Here is a 19712-nt window from a genome sequence, read left to right as displayed (position 1 = left end):
TGAGGAGGAAAGCCTTGGATTACAGGACGATATAGATGGGCTGGTGAGGTGGGCGGAGCAGTGGCAAATGGAATTTAATCCTGAGAAGTGTGAGGTGATGCATTTTGGGAGGACTAACAAGGCAAAGGAATATTCAATGGATGGTAGGACCCTAGGAAGTGCAGAAGGTCAGAGAGATTGTGGTGTACTTGTCCATAGATCACTGAAGGCAGCAGCACAGGTAGATAAGGTGGTTAGGAAGGCATATGGGATACTTGCCTTTATCAGCCGAGGCATAGAATATAAGAGCAGGGAGGTTATGACGGAGCTGTATAAAACGCTAGTTAGGCCACATCTGGAGTACTGTGTACTGTTCTGGTCACCACAATATAGGATGGATGTGATTGTATTGGAGAGGGTGTTGCTTGGGCTGGAGCATTTCAACTATGAAGAGAGACTGAAAAGGCTAGGGTTGTTTTCCTTCGAGCAGAGAAGACTGAGGGGGGACATGATGGAGGTATACAAAATTACGAGGGGCATTGATAGGATAGATAGGAAGAGATTTTTTCCCTTGGCGGAAAAATCAAAAACCAGAGGGCACTGATTTAAGGTAAGGGGCAGGATGTTTAGAGGGGATTTGAGCAAAAACTTTTTCACCCAGCGGGTGGTTGGAATCTGGAATGCATTGCCTGAAGAGGTGGTAGAGGCAGGAACCCTCACAACATTTAAGAAGTATTTAGATGAGCACTTGAAGCGCCATAGCATACAAGGCTACGGGTCAAGTGCTGGAAAATGGGATAGTTTTTTTTTAGAATTAGAATAGTTATGTGCTTGATGGCCGGCATGGACACGATGGGCTGAAGGGTCTGTTTCTGTGCTGTATAACTCTATGACTCTAACGGGGCTTATTCCTTTTAAACTGTGGTTGTGCTTACCAGCTCTGTGAATGTTTTACCTTTTACCATGAGTGTGATTATGAAAGAACCAATCGGACAGGTTTCTTAAGTTTAAATGAGATAGAGGTAAGTTTATTACACTTAACGCTGTAAACCCAATTTTAAAATACGAAAAAAAGCTACACATTCACGCACACATTCGCACGAGAATCACGCACACAAATAGATTGCAGCGGGAAAAATAGATTTGGTGGTTGGATTAAAGTCCAGGATAAATGTGAAATGGGTGATCCGGTAATCCTCCGGCTGAAGCTGTATTTTTGAAGTCCTCGCTGGTTAAAGTGCACTTTGTGGTTGGTCTGCTTTGCTTAGTGTTTTCTTGAAGGAAGAGTTGCAGTTGGCTCTCTTCCCCTGGTCGCTGGCTGTAGCAGTCTGTAGGCTTGGAGGGTCCACAGTCACAGACGATTTTCAAACTTGATTTTTTCTCCCTCTCCAGAAAACGAGAGAGAAAGTGAAGTCCACAGCTTTCCCTGCTGCTGCAGTCTCAGTTTCTGCTTGTCTTCTCTGAGTATAACAAAATTCAGTTTTTTCAGAGATGGCCAGATGGTCACATGGATTCTCGCAATCCCTTTTGTTTTAAATGAGGTCCAAAGTCTAAAACCCAAAAGCTCTCTCAGGTGCAGTTGTCAGTGTTTACCTTTTATCCATTTATTTTTATTTTAGAGATACAGCACTGAAACAGGCCCTTCGGCCCACCGACTCTGTGCCGACCATCAACCACCCATTTATACTAATCCTACACTAATCCCATATTCCCACCACATCCCCACCTGTCCCTATATTCCCCTACCTATACTAGGGGCAATTTATAATGGCCAATTTACCTATCAACCTGCAACTCTTTGGTGGTGGGAGGAAACCGGAGTACCCGGCGAAAACCCACACAGACACAGGGAGAACTTGCAAACTCCACACAGGCAGTACCCAGAATTGAATCCGGGTTACTGGAGCTGTGAGGCCTTCTGGAGGAACATCTCTACTTATGAATGCCTGAGGATGGCTTTGAATGGCCTACTAACAAGGATGATCTGGGTAATCTAAACTTTTGAATCCAGTTCAATCTCCTGGTATTTCAGATACAAATTGCAGTGGCTGTCTTGGCTGCTAGTTTTTAAAAAAGTCAACTGCAGATTTTTTTCATTGACAGTCTAATGCAAGTTTCCAGCTGATGAAATTAATAGTTCTTATTTGGCATATGCAGTTTTCTTGTAAGTGGAGATTGGTATACCATTTCAGTATCCAACACATCAGGCTCCAGTATAACACCATATTCCCTATAAGCTGAGGGTGTGGAATTCCTGGACAGAGGCAGGATGGATTACTAGTTTCTGTGGAAATAACAGATGTTGCACAACTGGGTTGCTGTTACAATCTGCTGTTTTCTGATGGGAATTGGGGTGTGGTTCAATAGGTCTCCTATTAGAATTAGGGTGGGATACTGATGGAACCAAGTATTCTAGCCCTCAGGGCTCTCATTAGATATAAATATCAAATCATTCCAGCAGTATAGCACTGGACTCTCAAAAACAGGATGAGAGTTTTCATTGCAACCTTAACAGTGCCAGACCAAACAAAGAATGTTGTGTTGAAATACTGCGTTTTAAGGAAGAGGAAATTACAGATAGGATAGGATGATTCCTTTACAAAAACCACATTATTATTCATTAATGTAGAAGCGATTTGGATGTGTAGTGTGGGCATAGAAGCATAGAAAATAGGAGCAGGAGTAGGCCATTTGGCCCTTTGAGCCTGCTCCGCCATTCATTATGATCATGACTGATCATCCAACTCAGTAGCCTGTTCTGGCTTTTGCCCCATACCCATTGATCCCTTTAGACCCAAGAGCTATATCTTACTCCTTTTTGAAAACATTCAATGTTTTGGCCTCAACTGCTTTCTGTGGTAGCGAATTCCACGGGCTCACCACTCTCTGGGTGAAGAAATTTCTCTTCATCTCAGTCCTGAAAGGTTTACCCCGTATCCTTAGACTATGACCCCTGGTTCTGGACTCCCCCACCATCGGGAACATCCTTCCTGCATCTACTCCATCAAGTTCTGTTAGAAGTTTATAGGTTTCTATGAGATCCCCCCCTCACTCTTCTGAACTCCAGCGAGTATAATCCTAACCGACTCAATCTCTCCTCATATGCCAGTCCCGCCATCCCAGGAATCAGTCTGGTAAACCTTCGCTGCACTCCCTCTATAGCAAGAACATCCTTCTTCAGATAAGGAGACCAAAACTGCATACAATATTCCAGGTGTGGCCTCACCAAGGCCCTGTATAATTGCAGCAAGACATCCCTGCTCCTGTACTCGAATCCTCTCGCGATGAATGCCAACATACCATTTGCCTTTTTTACTGCCTGTTGCACCTGCATGCTTACCTTCAGCAACTGGTGTACGAGAACACTTCGGTCTCGCTGCATATTCCCCTCTCTCAGTTTATAGCCTTTCAGATAATCTGCCTTCCTGTTTTTGCTACCAAAGTGGATAACCTCACATTTATCCACATTATACTGCGTCTGCCATGCATTAGCCCACTCACTCAACTTGTCCAAATCATCCTGAAGCCTCTCTGCATCCTTCTCACAACTGACCCTCCCACCCAGTTTTGTGTCATCTGCAAATTTGGAGATATTACATTTAGTTTTCTCATCTAAATCATTAACGTATATGGTGAATAGCTGGGGTCCTAGCACTGATCCCTGCGGTACCCCACTAGTCACTGCCTGCCATTCGAAAAAAGACCCATTTATCCTTACTCTTTGTTTCCTGTCCACCAACCAATTTTCTATCCATCGCAATATACTACCCCCAGTCCCATGCACTTTAATTTTACAGGCTAATCTCTTATGTGGGACTTTGTCGAAAGTCTTCTGAAAGTCCAAATAAACCACATCCACTGGCTCCCCCTCATCAACTCTACTAGTTACATCCTCGAAGAATTCTAGTAAATTTGTCAAGCATGACTTTCCTTTCGTAAATCCATGCTGCCTCTGTCCGATTCTACCACTGTTCTCCAAGTGCTGTGCTATAAAATCTTTGATAATGGACTCTAGAATTTTCCCCACTACCGATGTCAGGCTGACTGGTCTGTAATTCCCTGCTTTCTCTCTACCTCCCTTTTTAAATAGTGGGGTTACATTAGCTACCCTCCAATCTGTTGGAACTCTTCCAGAGTCTATAGAATTTTGGAAGATGACCACCAATGCATCCACTATTTCTAGGGCCACTTCCTTAAGTACTCTGGGTTGCATACCATCAGGTCCTGGGGATTTATCTGCCTTCAATCCCATCAATTTCCCCAACATTTCTCTACTAATACTGATTTCATTCAGTTCCTCTCTCACACTAAGCCCTGTGTTCCCCAACATTTCTGGTATGATATTTGTGTCCTCATTTGTGAAGACAGAACCAAAGTATACATTTAGTTGGTCAGCCATTTCTTTATTCCCCATAATAAATTCCCCTGTTTCTGACTGTAAGGCACCTACCAATCTTCACCAATCTTTTTCTCTTCACATACCTATAGAAACTTTTACAGACAGTTTTTATGTTCCCCGCAAGCTTGCTCTCATACTCTATTTTCCCCTTCTTAATCATTCCCTTGGCCTCCTTTGCTGACTTCTAAACTGCTCCCAATCCTCAGGTCTGTTGTTTTTCCTGGCAAATTTATATGCCTCTTCCTTGGATCAAATGCTATCTCTAATTTCTCTTGTAAGCCATGGTTTGGCTACCTTTCCCGTTTTATTTTTGTGCCAGACAGGAATAAACCAAAGTTGCAGTTCATCCATGCACTCTTTAAATGTTTGCCATTGCCTATCCACTGTCATCCCTTTAAGTAACGTTTCCCAATCCGTCATGGCGAACCCACGCCTCATACCTTCATAGTTTCCTTTACTAAGATTCAGGACCCTTGTCTCAGAATCAACTACGTCACTCTCCATCTTGATGAAGAATTCTACCATATTATGGCCAAGGGATCTCGCACCACTAGATTGTCAATTATTTCTCTCTCATTACACAATACCCAGTCTAGGATGGCCTGTTCTCTAGTTGGCTGCTCAACGTATTGGTCCAGAAAACCATCCCGTATACACTCCAAGAATTCCTCCTCTACCGTATTGTGACTAATTTGATTTGCCCAATCTATATGCAGATTAAACTCACCCATAATTACAGATGTTCCTTTATCGCATGCATCTCTAATTTCCTGTTTAATGCCATTCCCAACATCACCACTACAGTTTGGGGGTTATATACAACCCCCACTAACGTTTTTTGCCCCTTAGTGTTTTTCAGCTCTACCCATACAGATTCTACATCGTTAGAGCTATTATCCTTCCTCACTATTGCGTTAATTTCCTCTTTAACCAGCAATGCGACTCCACCACCTTCTGCTTTTTGTCTGTCCTTCCTAAATACTGAATATCCCTGGATGTTCATTTCCCATCCCTGGTCACCTTGCAGCCATGTCTCCGTAATCCCGACTATACACCTGTTTACATCTATTTGCGCAATTAATTCATCCACTTTATTGCGAATGCTCTGCGTGCTAAGGCACAAAGCCTCAAGGCTTGTCTTTTTAACATTACTTGTCCTCTTCCCAATATTTTCCACTGTGTCCCTGTTTGATTCTGGCTCTTGATTTCTCTGCCTATCACTTTTCATATTCCCTTTACTGTCTTTTGTTCTTGTCTTTGATTCCCCCCTCCTCTGACTCCTTGCAAAGGTTCCCATCCCCCTGCCATTTTAGCTTAAACCCACCCCAACCACTCTCGCAAATACTCCCCCTAGGACATCAGTCCCGGTCCTGCCCAGGTATAACTTGCCCAGTTTGTACTGGTCCTACCTCCCCCAGAACCGGTCCCAATGCCCCAGGAATCTAAAACCCTCCCCCTCACACCATCTCTTCAGCCACATATTCATCTGATATATCCTGCTATTTCTACTCTGACTAGCACGTGGCACAGGTAATAATTCTGAGATCACTACCTTTGAGGTCCTACTTTTCAACTTACTTCTTAACTCCCTATATTCTGCTTTTAGGACCTCATCCTTTTTTTTAAACCTATGTCATTTGTACCAATGTGTACCATGACCACTGGCTATTCACCCTCCCCTTCAGAATGTCCTGTAACTGCTCTGAGGCATCCTTGACCCTAGCACCAAGGAGGCAACATTCCATCCTGGAGTCTCTTTTGTGGCCACAGAAACGCCTATCTATTCCCCTTACAATTGAATCCCCTATAACTATTGCATTCCCACATTTTTTACTCCTCCCCTGTGCAGCAGAGCCAACCGTGGTGCAACGAATTGGACTGTTGCTGCTTTCCCCTGAGAGGCCATTCCCCCAACAGTATCCAAAGCAGTATATCTGTTTTGCAGGGGAATAGCCACAGGAGATTCCTGAACTGCCTGCCTAAACATCTTGCTCTGCCTGGTGGTCACCCACTCCCCTCCTGCCTTTGGGGCCTGAGCCTGTGGTGTGACCACCTCTCTATTCGTGCTATCCACGATACTGTCCGCCTCGTTGATGCTCTACAGTGTCCCCAGCTGCTGCTCCAGCTCCGAAACCCGGGCTTCCAAAAGCTGCAGCTGGACACACTTCCTACACACATGCTGGTCCCGGGCACTGGAATTGTTCCCGGCTTCCGACGTGGAGCACAAGGAGCACATCACTGCTTTGAGCTCTACTGCCATGACTTAACCCTTTAAATTAAATTAAACCTTCTGGAAGATCTTAATGTCCAATAATATCAGTTACTCTAGGCCCTTCTTCCCTGATCCTCGTTACTACAGAACTCCCTAAAAAAAAACTACTTACTTTATTTGAAATAAACTTTAACCTTTTAAACTTTTCGTACCTGAGATACTTCCCCAGCTATTTAGAGCTATTCCCTAACAGCAGTGACTCACCAGCCAATCACCTTGCAATTCTACAACAACTTGTATTTTACATAGCACCTTTAATGTAATAAACATCTCAAGGCACTTCACAAATTGATCCAGAAGAAAGATCTTGGGAGAATAATCGAAAGCTTAGTCCAACAGATCAGTCTTGATATTTTAGAGGGGAAGAAATGGAAAGGTTTAGTCAGGGAGTTCCAAAGAATACATTCTGCCACTAATGGGGCTACAGAAAGTGGGATGCAGAGGTCCGAGTTGGAGGAATGGGGCATTCAGAAAGAAATAGTGGGTAGGAGGAAATTGCAGACATGGGGGTCCAGTATAGACCAGCGAGGTTAGGGATGATGGTTGAGCAGGACTGAGCATAGGACAGGGTATATACAAGAGCGTGACATAGTCATACTCACCGAATCATACCTTGCAGCTAATATTCCAGACTCCTCCATCACTGTCACTGGGTATGTCCTGTCCCACCAGCAGGACAGACCCACCAGAGGTGGCAGCAGAGTGGTATACAGCGAGTTGCCCTGGGAGTCTTCAACATTGACTCCGGACCCCATGAAGTCTCATGGCATCAAGTCAAACATGGGCAAGGATACCTCCTGCTGCTTACCACCTTCCACTCTCCCTCAGCTGATGAATCAGTACTCCTCCATGTTGAATACCACTTAGAAGAAATACTGAGGATAGCAAGGGCACAGAATGTACTCTAGGTGGGAGAGTTCAATGCTCATTACCAAGAGCGCTCGGTAGCACCACTACTGACTGAGCCTCCCAAGTCCTAAAGGACATATTTGCCAGAATGGGCCTGTGGCACAGTGAGGGGACCAACAAGAGGGGAAAGCCTGCTTGACCTCGCCCTCACCAATCTACCTGTCGCAGATGCATCGGTCCATGATTGTATTGGTAGAAGTGACCATCGCACAGTCCTTGTGGAGATGAAGTTCTGTCTTCACACTGATGATATCGTCCATTGTGTTGTGTGGTACTAGGTTGGCATCCTTTCATCCATGAAAGATGATGGACACGCAGCAAACAATCCATTTAGGTAGGGTTCTACTTTTGGTGCACCTTTGCCGATGGCTGTGAAGGCCAATCCTTGCAGGCTCTGCCACAAGGCCCACACATGAAGCTGCCAAGTGACATTGTGAGTTTTTGTTTTTGACATTGGCGCCTGTTGCCAAGCTGCTGTAGCCACTGATCATCATGGTAGTGCATGCCAGTCCACAGGATGTGTCGCCATTTCCCTCTTTTGCCAGCTAGTGACTCCCAGGTGTGATCATCAACGTTTAGGGCCTTCATGTCACACTTGCAAGCGTTCTTGAAGTGGAGCTTTGGGTGCCCCACTGGTTGTCTGGGCCTGGCTACATCACCATGCAGAAGGTCCTTGTGTATGTGATCGTTTTCTATCCTGCGGTGGTGTCTGATCCATCGATGCCACCGCTGTTTGATTAGTGTCCAACACATTTGGGAGCTCTGACTTGGCAAGGACTGCCGCTTTTGTTGTGTGGCACTACCACTGTGCTAAATGGGATAGATTAAGAACTGATCTAGCAGCTCAAATCTGGGCTTCCATGAAGTGCTGTGGGCCATCAGCAGTAGCAGAATTGTATTCAACTACAATCTGGAACCTCATGGCCTGCATTATCCCTTACTCTCCCATTACCATCAAGCCATGGGACCAACCCTGGTTCAATGAGGAGTGCAGGACAGTCTGGCAGGAGCAGCACCAAGAATACCTAAATATGAGTACCAACCTGGTGAAGTTACAGTGCAGGACTATATACATGCTAAACAGCAGAAGCAGCATGCGATAGATAGAACTAAGCAGTCCCACAACCAACGGATCATATCAAAGCTTTGCTGTCCTGCCATATCCAGCCATGAATGGTGATGGACAATTAAACAGCAAACCAGAGGAGGAGGCTCCACAAGCATCCCCATCAATGGTGGAGGAGCCCAACACAAAAGATAAAGCTGAAGCATTTGTGACCATCTTCACCCAGAAGTACCAAGTGGATAACCTGTCCGCCGCCTCCTGAGCTCCCCAGCATCACAGAAGCCAGTCTTCAGCCAATTCCATTCACTCCATGTGATATCACAGCAAAGGCTATGTGCCCTGCAAACATCCTGGCAGTAATACTGAAGTCTTGTGCTCCAGAACTAGCCACACCCTTAGCTAAGCTATTCCAGTACAGCTACAACACTGGCATCTACCTGACAATGTGGAAAATTGCCCAGATATATCCTGTGGATTTTAGTTACAAGGTTAGGTTGGAAAATATGGGGTTGTTCTCATTGGAGCAAAAGTGATTGAGGGGAGATTTGATAGAGATGTACAAGACAGACTTCGATAAGGTAGACAATGAAAACTGTTGCCATTGACTGATGGTACAAGGTCTAGGGGACACAGATTTAAGGTTTTGGGCAAGAAATAGTGGGGAGATATGAGCAAGAACTTTTTTTTGCAGCGAGTGGTAATGACCTGGAATTCACTGCCCAAGAGAGTGGTTGAAGTGGAGATAATGATTTCAAAAGGAAATTGGATGGACACTTGAAGGAAATAAACTTGTAGGGCTACAGAGATCGAGTGGGACTGACTGGATTGTCCCACGGAGAGCGGTCAGGGAATCGTTGAACCGAATGACCTCCTTCTGTGCTGTACTGTAAATCAAATCCAGCCAGTTTCTGTCCCCATCAGTCTATTCTCAATCATCAGCAAAGCAATGGAAGATGTCGTTGACAGTGCTATCAAGCAGCACTTACACAGCAATAAACCGCTCATCAAGACTCACTTTGGGTTCTGCCAGGGCCACACGCTCTAGACCTCATTCCAGCCTTAGTCCAAGCATGGCCAAAAGAGCTGAATTCAAGAGGTGAGGTGATAGTGACTGCCCATGACATCAAAGCAGCATTTGACTGAGAGTGGCATTAAGGAGCCCCAGCAAAATTGAAATCGATGTGAATTGGGGGGAAAGGTTGAAGTCATACCTTGCACAAAAGATGAGAGAATCTCCCCTTGACATTCAACGGCTTTCAAAGGGCCCATATACTTTGAAGAAGTAACAGAGGAGACAAATTTATTGCTGTAGATGGAATATACTTGGATTTTCATGGCAGATTCAACACTAAGGTCAGAACATGTGGGGCTGAATTTTGTTCTCCCCCAGGCGTGGGTTCTGTGGCGGGGGGAGGGGGCCTGAAGATCGCTCCAGATGAGGACTGCCATGGACCTCAACGCTGTGAGGGCCGGGCCTGATCCTCCCAGCGGCAGCAAGACTCCATGGCGCCTCCCTCACCGCTGGGTGATGGGACCACAATTTAAGTATTCAAATGGATAAAATTATGACATTTAAATAGACTTACCGGTGATCTTGAGGGCCCGCCGCTATCGTTATGTGACAGCTGGCACTCCTGCGCCTTCAGATCCCTATCCGGGTGGGACAGAGAAGGAGGTAAGTTTGTCAGTGTGGGAGACGGGATCAAATATATGTAATGGGTGCAGGGGATGGTCGAAATGGTCGAACCTTAAACTTGGTGCAGTTGGCGGGTGGAAGGTCAGATGTCAAAGGTAAGTGTTTTTAGGGGGGAAGGGCAAATTGTTATTGGGGGGGGCGTGTGGGAAACGTGTGTTAGAAATCTATTTGATTTGGGGGGTTAGGACTTTAAGATTTTAAATTGTGTGGCAGGGTTGGCTGCCCTTTAAAAATAGCGCCAGCACCGGCGCACAGGCAGCTGACTCCATTGCTGGGATGGACAGCCTGCCCCCTCCATGAGATTGTGGGGTTGGGCTGCCCCAGCTATTTAAATGAGTCGTGTGCTTGAGATTGTGGCGGTTCTTTGGCATGCGGCCAGCATGGGTGGGCTGCGTTTCTTTGAGCTCGCCGCTGAGATTTTCGGCGGGCTCTTAAAATCCACCCCGTGGAGTCAGGGGACAAGTAGCAGAATGGATTGAAAGCTGGCTACAAAACAGAAAATGGAGAGTAGGGGTTAATGATAGGTATTCAGACTGGCAGAAGATGGAAAGTGGCGTTCCATAAGCATCAGTGCTGGAACCACAACTGTTCACTTTTTATATAAATGATTTGGACTCGGGAATCGGTAATACAATTTAAAAATTTGTGGATGACACCAAATTAGGGGCTGCTGTTCATTAAGACATTCTTCCACATGTGCCTCCTGATCTCAAAAAAAACTGCAGCAGCTCTGTAGCAGTAAACCATGAGGAGCAGTATTACTGCTTCTAACCCAGCTCACTTACATATTTAGGGTGATGTATGACAAAGTATACCAGAAGAAATATTGGGTGCTTGTGATAAAGTGACGGCAATAACCATGGGTGATTTTAATCTACATATAAATTGGAAAAATCAGATTGGCAATAGTAGCCTGGATGAGGCGTTCATAGAATGCTTTCGAGAGAGTTTCTTAGAGCAGCTCGTTCTGGAACGTCACCATCGGAGGTCTCATTGGAAAGAGAGAGGATAAATCCAGCCTGAGGCTCAAGGCCCACACTTACCTGGAAGAGCGGAACGGACCTGGGAAGATAAACACAGACACAGTCCGGAGTGTTTGAAAAAAAAATCAACAGTGACATCACAGGAAAGCTGCAAGCTGATTGGTTGGTGAGTAACTGCTGTTAGGGAATAGCTCTAAATAGCTGGCTTAGTAACTAAGGAAGAAAGGTCTACAGTTCATTTTCATATATACTAAGTAGTGTTTTTTTAGGGAGTTCTGTAGTAACGAGGATCAGGGAAGAAGGGCCCGAGAGTAATTGATATTATTTGATATTAAGCATCTTCCTAAAGGTTTAATTTAGAGGGTTAATTCAATGCAGGAGAGCTCAAAGCCGTGGTGTGCTGCTCATGCTGTATGTGGGAAGCCGGGTACAATTCCAGTGCCCGGGACCAGCATGTGTGCAGGAAGTGTCTCCAGCTGCAGCTCCTGGAAGCCCGGGTTTCAGAGCTGGAGCAGCGGCTGGGGACACTGTGGAGCATCTGTGAGGCGGTGCGTATCGTGGATAGCACGTATAGAGAGGTGGTCACACCGCAGGCTCAGACTCCACAGGCAGGAAGGGGAATGGGTGACCACCAGGCAGCGCAAGAGGACTAGGCAGGCAGTGCAGGTATCACCTGTGGCTATTCCGCTGCAAAATAGATAGATTGCTTTGGGTACTGTTGGGGGGAATGGCCTATCAGGAAAGCAACAGCCCAATTCGTTGCACCACGGTTGGCTCTGCTGCACAGGGGAGGAGTAAAAAGTGTGGGATTGCAATAGTTATAGGGGACTTAATTGTAAGGGGAATAGAGAGGCGTTTCTGTGGCCACAACAAGACTCCAGGATGGTATGTTGCCTCCCTGGTGCTAGGGTCAAGGATGTCTCAGAGCGGTTACAGGACATTCTGAAGGGGGAGGGTGAACAGGCAGTGGTCGTGGTACATATTGGTACAAATGACGTAGGTTTAAAAAAAGAGGTCCTAAAAGCAGAATAATAGGGAGTTAGGAAGTAAGTTGAAAAGTAGGACCTCAAAGGTAGTGATCTCAGGATTACTACCTGTGCCACGTGCTAGTCAGAGTAGAAATAGCAAGATATATCGAATGAATACGTGGCGAAAGAGATGGTGTGAGGGGGAGGGTTTTAGATTCCTGGGACATTGGGACCAGTTCTGGGGGAGGTGGGACCAGGACAAATTGGACGGGTTAAACCTGGGCAGGACGGGACTGATGCCCTAGGGGGAGTATTTGCTAGAGTGGTTGGGGAGAGTTTAAACTAAAACAAAAACAAGAAATGCTGGAGTCGCTCAGCAGGTCTGGCAGCATCTGTGGAAAGAGAAGCAGAGTTAACGTTTCGGGTCAGTGACCCTTCTTCGGAAGAAGGGTCACTGACCCGAAACGTTAACTCTGCTTCTCTTTCCACAGATGCTGCCAGACCTGCTGAGTGACTCCAGCATTTCTTGTTTTTGTTTCAGATTTCCAGCATCCGCAGTATTTTGTTTTTATTTTAGAGTTTAAACTAAAATGGCAGGGGGATGGGAACCTTTGCAAGGAGTCAGAGGAGGGGGGAATCAAAGACAAGAACAAAAGACAGTAAAGGGAATATGAAAAGTGATAGGCAGAGAAATCAAGGGCTAGAATCAGACAGGGCCACAGTGAAAAATATTGGGAAAGGGACAAGTAATGTTAAAAAGACAAGCATTAACGCGCGGAGCATTCACAATAAACTGGATGAATTAATCGCGCAAATAGATGTAAACGGGTATGATATAGTTGGGATTACGGAGACATGGCTGCAGGGTGACCAGGGATGGGAAATGAACATCCAGGCGCATTCAGTATTTTGGAAGGACAGACAAAAAGCAAAAGGGGGTGGAGTTGCATTGCTGGTTAAAGAGGAAATTAATGCAATAGTGAGGAAGGATATTAGCTCTGACGGTGGAATCTACATGGGTAGAGCTGAGAAACACTAAGGGGTAAAAAACATTAGTGGGGTTTGTATATAGACGCCCAGACTGTAGTGGTAATGTTGGGAATGGCATTAAATAGGAAATTAGAGACACATGCGATAAAGGAACATCTGCAATTACGGGTGACTTTGATCTGCATATTGATTGGGCAAATCAAATTAGTCACAATACCGTAGAGGAGGAATTCATGGAGTGTATTCGGGATGGTTTTCTGGACCAATACGTTGAGGAACCAACTAGAGAACAGGCCATCCGAGACTGGGTATTGTGTAATGAGAGAGGAATAATTGACAGTCTAGTGGTGCGAGATCCCTTGGGGATGAACGGCCATAATATGATAGAATTCAGGGTCCTGAATCTTAATAAAGAAAACTATGAAGGTATGAGGCGCGAGTTGGCTATGATGGATTGGGAAAAGTTACTTAAAGGGATGATAGTGGATAGGCAATGGCAAACATTGAAAGAGCGCATGGATGAACTGCAACAATTGTTTATTCCTGTCTGGCACAGAAGTAAAATGGGAAAGGTAGCCAAACCGTGGCTTACAAGGGAAATAAGAGACGGCATTCGATCCAAGAAAGAGGCATGAAAATTCACCAGAAAAAACAACAGACATGAGGATTGGGAGCAGTTTAGAATTCAGCAAAAGAGGACCAAGGGACTGATTAAGAAGGGGAAAATAGAGTTCAAGAGTAAGCTTGCGGGAAACGGTCAGAAACAGGGTGATTTATTATGGGGAACAAAGAAATGGCTGACCAACTAAATGCATACTTTGGTTCTGTCTTCACAAATGAGGACACAAATATCATACCAGAAATGTTGGGGAACACAGGGTTTAGTGAGAGGGAGGAACTGAAGGAAATCAGTATTAGGAGCAAAATGGTGTTGAGGAAATTGATAGGATTGAAGGCAGATAAATCCCCAGGGCCTGATAATCTACATCCCAGAGTACTTAAGCAAGTGGCCCTAGAAATAGTGGTGGTCATCTTCCAAGATTCTATTGACTCTGGAACAGTTCCTACAGATTGGAGGGTAGCTAATGTAACCCCACTATTTAAAAAGGGAGGTAGAGAGAAAACAGGAAATTATAGACCAGTCAGCCTGACATCGGTAGTGGGGAAAATTCTAGAGTCCATTATCAAAGATTTTATAGCACAGCACTTGGAGAACAGTGGTAGAATTGGACAGAGTCCAATTTACGAAAGGAAAATCATGCTTGACAAATCTACGAGAATTCTTCAAGGATGTAACTAGTAGAGTTGATGAGGGGGAGCCAGTGGATGTGGCTTATTGGCCTTTCAGAAGGCTTTTGACAAAATCCCACATAAGAGATGAGCATGTAAAATTAAAGCGCATGGGATTGTGGTTAGTGCATTGTGATGGAAAGAAAATTGGTTGGCGGACAGGAAACAAAGCGTAGGAATAAACGGGTCTTTTTCCGAATGGCAGGCAGTGACTAGTGGGGTACCCCAAGGGATCCGTGCTAGGACCCCAGCTATTCACCATATACGTTAATGATTTAGATGAGGGAACTAAACGTAATATCTCCAAATTTGCAGATGACACAAAACTGGGTGGGAGGGTGAGTTGTGAGGAGGATGCAGAGAGGCTTCAGAGTGATTTGGACAAGTTGAGTGAGTGGGCTAATGCATGGCAGATGCAGTATAATGTGGATAAGTGTGAGGTTATCCACTTTGTTAGCAAAAACAGGAAGGCAGATTATTATCCGAATGGCTATAAACTGAGAGAGGGGAATATGCAGCGAGAGCTGGGTGTTCTCGTACACCAGTCGCTGAAGGTAAGCATGCAGGTGCAACAGGTGGTAAAAAAGGCAAATGGTATGCTGGCCTTCATAGCGAGAGGATTCGAGTACAGGAGCAGGGATGTCTTGCTGCAATTATACAGGGCCTTGGTGAGGCCACACCTGGAATATTGTGTGCAGTTTTGGTCTCCTTATCTGAAGAAGGATGTTCTTGCTATAGAGGGAGTTCAGCGAATGTTTACCAGACTGATTCCTGGGATGGCGGGACTGACTTATGAGGAGAGATTGAGTTGGTTAGGATTATATATGCTGGAGTTCAGAAGAGTGAGGGGGGATCTCATAGAAACCTATAAAATTCTAACAGGACTTGACAGGGTAGATGCAAGAAGGATGTTCCCGATGGGGACTCCAGAACCAGGGGTCATAGTCTAAGCATACGGGGTAAACCTTTCAGGACCGAGATGAGGAGAAGTTACTTCACCCAGAGACTGATGAGCCTGTTGAATTCACTACCACAGAAAGCAGTTGAGGCCAAAATATTGAATGTTTTCAAAAAGGAGTTAGATACAGCTCTTGGGGCAAAAGGGATTAAAGGGTATGGGGAGAAAGCAGTAACAGGTTACTGAGTTGGATGCTCAGCCATGATCATAATGAATAGCGGAGCAGGCTCCAAGGACCGAATGGCCTACTCCTGCTCCTATTTTCTATGTTTCAGTGTTTCTATGAACCAACCAGAGAGCAGGTTATATTCGACTTGGTTTCTTGCAATGTGACAGAATTAATTAATGATTTCAGAGTAAGGGCACCTCTACGTAGCAGAGACTACATTGTGCTTGAATTTTACATCCAGTTTGAAAGAGAGAAGGGTGGTCTAAGACTAGTATTTTAAACTTGAATAAGGGCAACTATGTGGGCTGAATGCTGAGCTAGCTGAAGTGAACTGGGTTATTAGGCTAGGAGTTAGATCAATAGATAAGTAGTGGCAGACATTTAAAGGGATATTTCAGAATACTCATAATATGTGTTTTCATACTACAAAGAAAAATTCTAAGGGGAGGACCCACCCTCCGTGGTTAACTAAAGAAGTTAAGGAAGTTCGGCCAGGTGGTCGAAGTTTCAGTAGGGGAGCATTTCGGGAACAGTGACCATAATTCCATAAGTTTTAAGGTACTTGTGGATAAGGATAAGAGTAGACCTCGGGTGAAGGTGCTAAATTGGGGGAAGGCTAATTATAACAATATTAGACAGGAACTGAAGAATTTAGATTGGGGGCGGCTGTTTGAGGGTAAATCAACATCTGACATGTGGGAGTCTTTCAAACGTCAGTTGATTAGAATCCAGGACGAGCATGTTCCTGTGAGGAAGAAGGATAAGTTTGGCAAGTTTCGGGAACCTTGGATAACGCGGGATATTGTGGGCCTCGTCAAAAAGAAAAAGGAAGCATTCGTAAGGACTGGAAGGCTAGGAACAGACGAACCCCTTGAGGAATATAAAGACAGTAGGAAGGAACTTAAGCAAGGAGTCAAGAGGGCTAAAAGGGGTTATGAGAAGTCATTGGCAAACAGGATTAAGGATAATCCCAAGGCTTTTTATATGTATATAAAGAGCAAGAGGGTAACCAGAGAAAGGGTTGGCCCACTCAAGGACAGAGAAGGGAATCTATGTGTGGAGCCAGAGGAAATGGGTGAGGTACTAAATGAGTACTTTGCAACAGTATTCACCAAGGAGAAGGACGGTGGATGATGAGCCGAGGGAAAGGAGTGTAGATAGTCTCAGTCATCTCATTATCAAAAAGGAGGAGGTGTTGGGTGTCTTGCAAAGCATTAAGGTAGATAAGTCCCCAGGGCCTGATGGGATCCACCCCAGAATACTGAGGGAGGCAAGGGAAGAAATTGCTGGGGCCTTGACAGAAATCGTTGCATCCTCATTGGCTACAGGTGAGGTCCCAGAGGACTGGAGAATAGCCAATGTTGTTCCTTTGTTTAAGAAGGGTGGTAAGGATAATCCAGGAAATTATAGGCCGGTGAGCCTTACGTCAGTGGTAGGGAAATTATTAGAGAGGATTCTTCGGGACAGGATTTACTCCCATTTGGAAACAAATGGACTTATTTGCGAGAGGCAGCATGGTTTTGTGAAGGGGAGGTCGTGTCTCACTAATTTGATTGAGTTTTTTGAGGAAGGGACAAAGATGATTGATGAAGGAAGGGCAGTGGATGTTATCCATATGGACTTCAGTAAAGCCTTTGACAAGGTCCCTCATGGCAGACTGATACAAAGGTGAAGTCACATAGGATCAGAGGTGAGCTGGCAAGATGGATACAGAACTGGCTCGGTCATAGAAGACAGAGGGTAGCAGTGGAAGGGTGCTTTTCTGAATGGAGGGATGTGACTAGTGGTGTTCCGCAGGGATCAGTGCTGAGACCTTTGCTGTTTGTAGTATATATAAATGATTTGGAGGAAAATGTAGCTGGTCTGATTAGTAAGTTGGCGGACGACACAAAGGCTGGTGGAGTTGTGGACAGTGATGAGGATTGTCAGAGGATACAGCAGGATATAGATCTGTTGGAGACTTGGGCGGAGAAATGGCAGATGGAGTTTAATTCGGACAAATGTGAGGTAATGCATTTTGGAAGGTCTAATGCAGGTGGGAAGTATACAGTAAATGGCAGAACCCTTAGGAGTATTGACAGGCAGAGAGGTCTGGGCGTACAGGTCCACAGGTCACTGAAAGTGGCAACGCAGGTGGATAAGGTAGTCAAGAAAGCATATGGCACGCTTGCCTTCATCGGTCGGGGCATAGAGTATAGAAATAGGCAAGTCATGCTGCAGCTGTACAGAACTTTAGTTAGGCCACACTTAGAATATTGCGTGCAATTCTAGTCGCCACACTACCAGAAGGACGTGGAGGCTTTGGAGAGGTTACAGAAGAGGTTTACCAGGATGTTGCCTGGTCTGGAGGGCATTAGCTATGAGGAGAGGTTGGAAAAACTCGGATTGTTTTCACTGGAACGACGGAGGTGGAGGGGCGACATGATAGAGGTTTACAAAGTTATGAGCGGTATGGACAGAGTGGATAGTCAGAAGCTTTTTCCCAGGGTGGAAGAGTCAGTTACTAGGGGACATAGGTTTAAGGTGAGAGGGGCAAAGTTTAGAGGGGATGTGCGAGGCAAGTTCTTTACACAGAGGGTGGTGAATGCCTGGAACTTGTTGCCGGGGAGGTGGTGGAAGCAGCTACCATAGAGACGTTTAAGAGGCATCTTGACAAATACATGAATAGGATGGGAATAGAGGGATATGGACCCCGGAAGTATAAAAGGTTTTAGTTTAGGCAGGCATCAAGATCAGCGCAGGCTTGGAGGGCCGAATGGCCTGTTCCTGTGCTGTACTGTTCTTTGTTCTTTGAATGCATTAAACTTAGGGAAAAGGCATATAATTGCACAAAGGTGAGTGGGAGTTCAGATGTTTAGTCAGAATATAAAAAGCGACAAAGAATAACTGAAAGGTTATTCAGGAGAAAGAAATTAGAGTATGAGAGGAAGTTAGCTGGAAATGTAAAAACGGATAACAAGAGTTTCTACAGTGTTGTGCAGGCCCCCACCTGCCAAGAATAGGCACATTAATTTTGCCACATGGACAATAAACTTCAAATTGTTGCTGGGAAGAAAAGAGGGCCTATTACAAGGAACTGTCAGGCTGCTAGCCGGAAAGACATTTTTGCATACAAGCAGAGAGTGTTGGAACAAAGGAACCAGTCCCTGCTTCCATTACACAGAATGTATGTGGTCAGACCAGTTTAGTCACATGACTAACTCGCTGTGGTAGAGTTTTGAACTGACAGTTTTAAATTGGAGAAACAGTGTTTTGAAGACAGAAAGCTCTGTGCTTCTGGATTGAAAAGACCTCCTGTCCTCCTATCTGCTCCCATCTCTTTCTCACCAGTTTCAGAATCCAGTGAAGACACATGAATCCAAGAGAGAAAAGTCTCCTCGAGTGAACGAGGTTTGAGAAGAATACTGGGCCCCAATGAAAAGCAAGAATTACTTACAAGCAAGGACTCTACAGTGAGTTTGAAGAACCGTAACAAACTCTTCAGATATTGTCTCAAACCTCTCCACTTTATTTTTCTTCTGCTCTTTCCTGTCTCTATTTGTTTGTGTGTATCGTGTATGTATGCTTGTGTGGGCGCATCGTGTATTCATAGACGTTAATCGAATTACAAGTTTAAGTTTTAATAAATTTCACCTTTCCTCTTTATAACCAAGTAAGTCTGGCTATGTTCATTTCTTTGCCTTATAATTGGAAAGCTGTGAACAAGGATTCAACAAGGCGGAGCTCAAAACAGTGTGTTTTTAAAAAAAAAACCCTGTTACAGTAAGACAAGTGAAGGCTGAGAGGGCCCCAAGACACCTTTCTCACCTGGTCATAACAGAAATTTATTTTTTAAAATTGCATGGTAGAAACTTCCTGTTCATGTCAGATCCTGAATTTTCATAATGCCAAAAAGTCCAACAATGGTGTAAAATAAACCAACTATGTAAAGGGAAACCATATTTAATGTCTAAGAGAACCTTTAAAAAAAGTGGGATTTTATAGTTACTAGTGATATTTCCACGTCCATTTTTGTTTTAATGTTTTATGGCAC

At 44.9% G+C, this 19712-nt stretch overlaps 1 protein-coding gene across 2 annotated transcripts in view; it reads left to right on the top strand.

Annotated features, from left to right (window-relative positions):
- Positions 1-19712, top strand: part of LOC137372316 (sperm-associated antigen 16 protein) — a 1170879-nt gene that overhangs the window by 127704 nt on the left and 1023463 nt on the right. The window lies entirely within an intron of this gene.

The sequence above is a fragment of the Heterodontus francisci genome, chromosome 7 (assembly GCF_036365525.1).
Source record: "Heterodontus francisci isolate sHetFra1 chromosome 7, sHetFra1.hap1, whole genome shotgun sequence".
NCBI classification, from domain to species: Eukaryota; Metazoa; Chordata; class Chondrichthyes; order Heterodontiformes; family Heterodontidae; genus Heterodontus; species Heterodontus francisci.
This window is presented reverse-complemented; position numbering and strand designations above follow the sequence as displayed.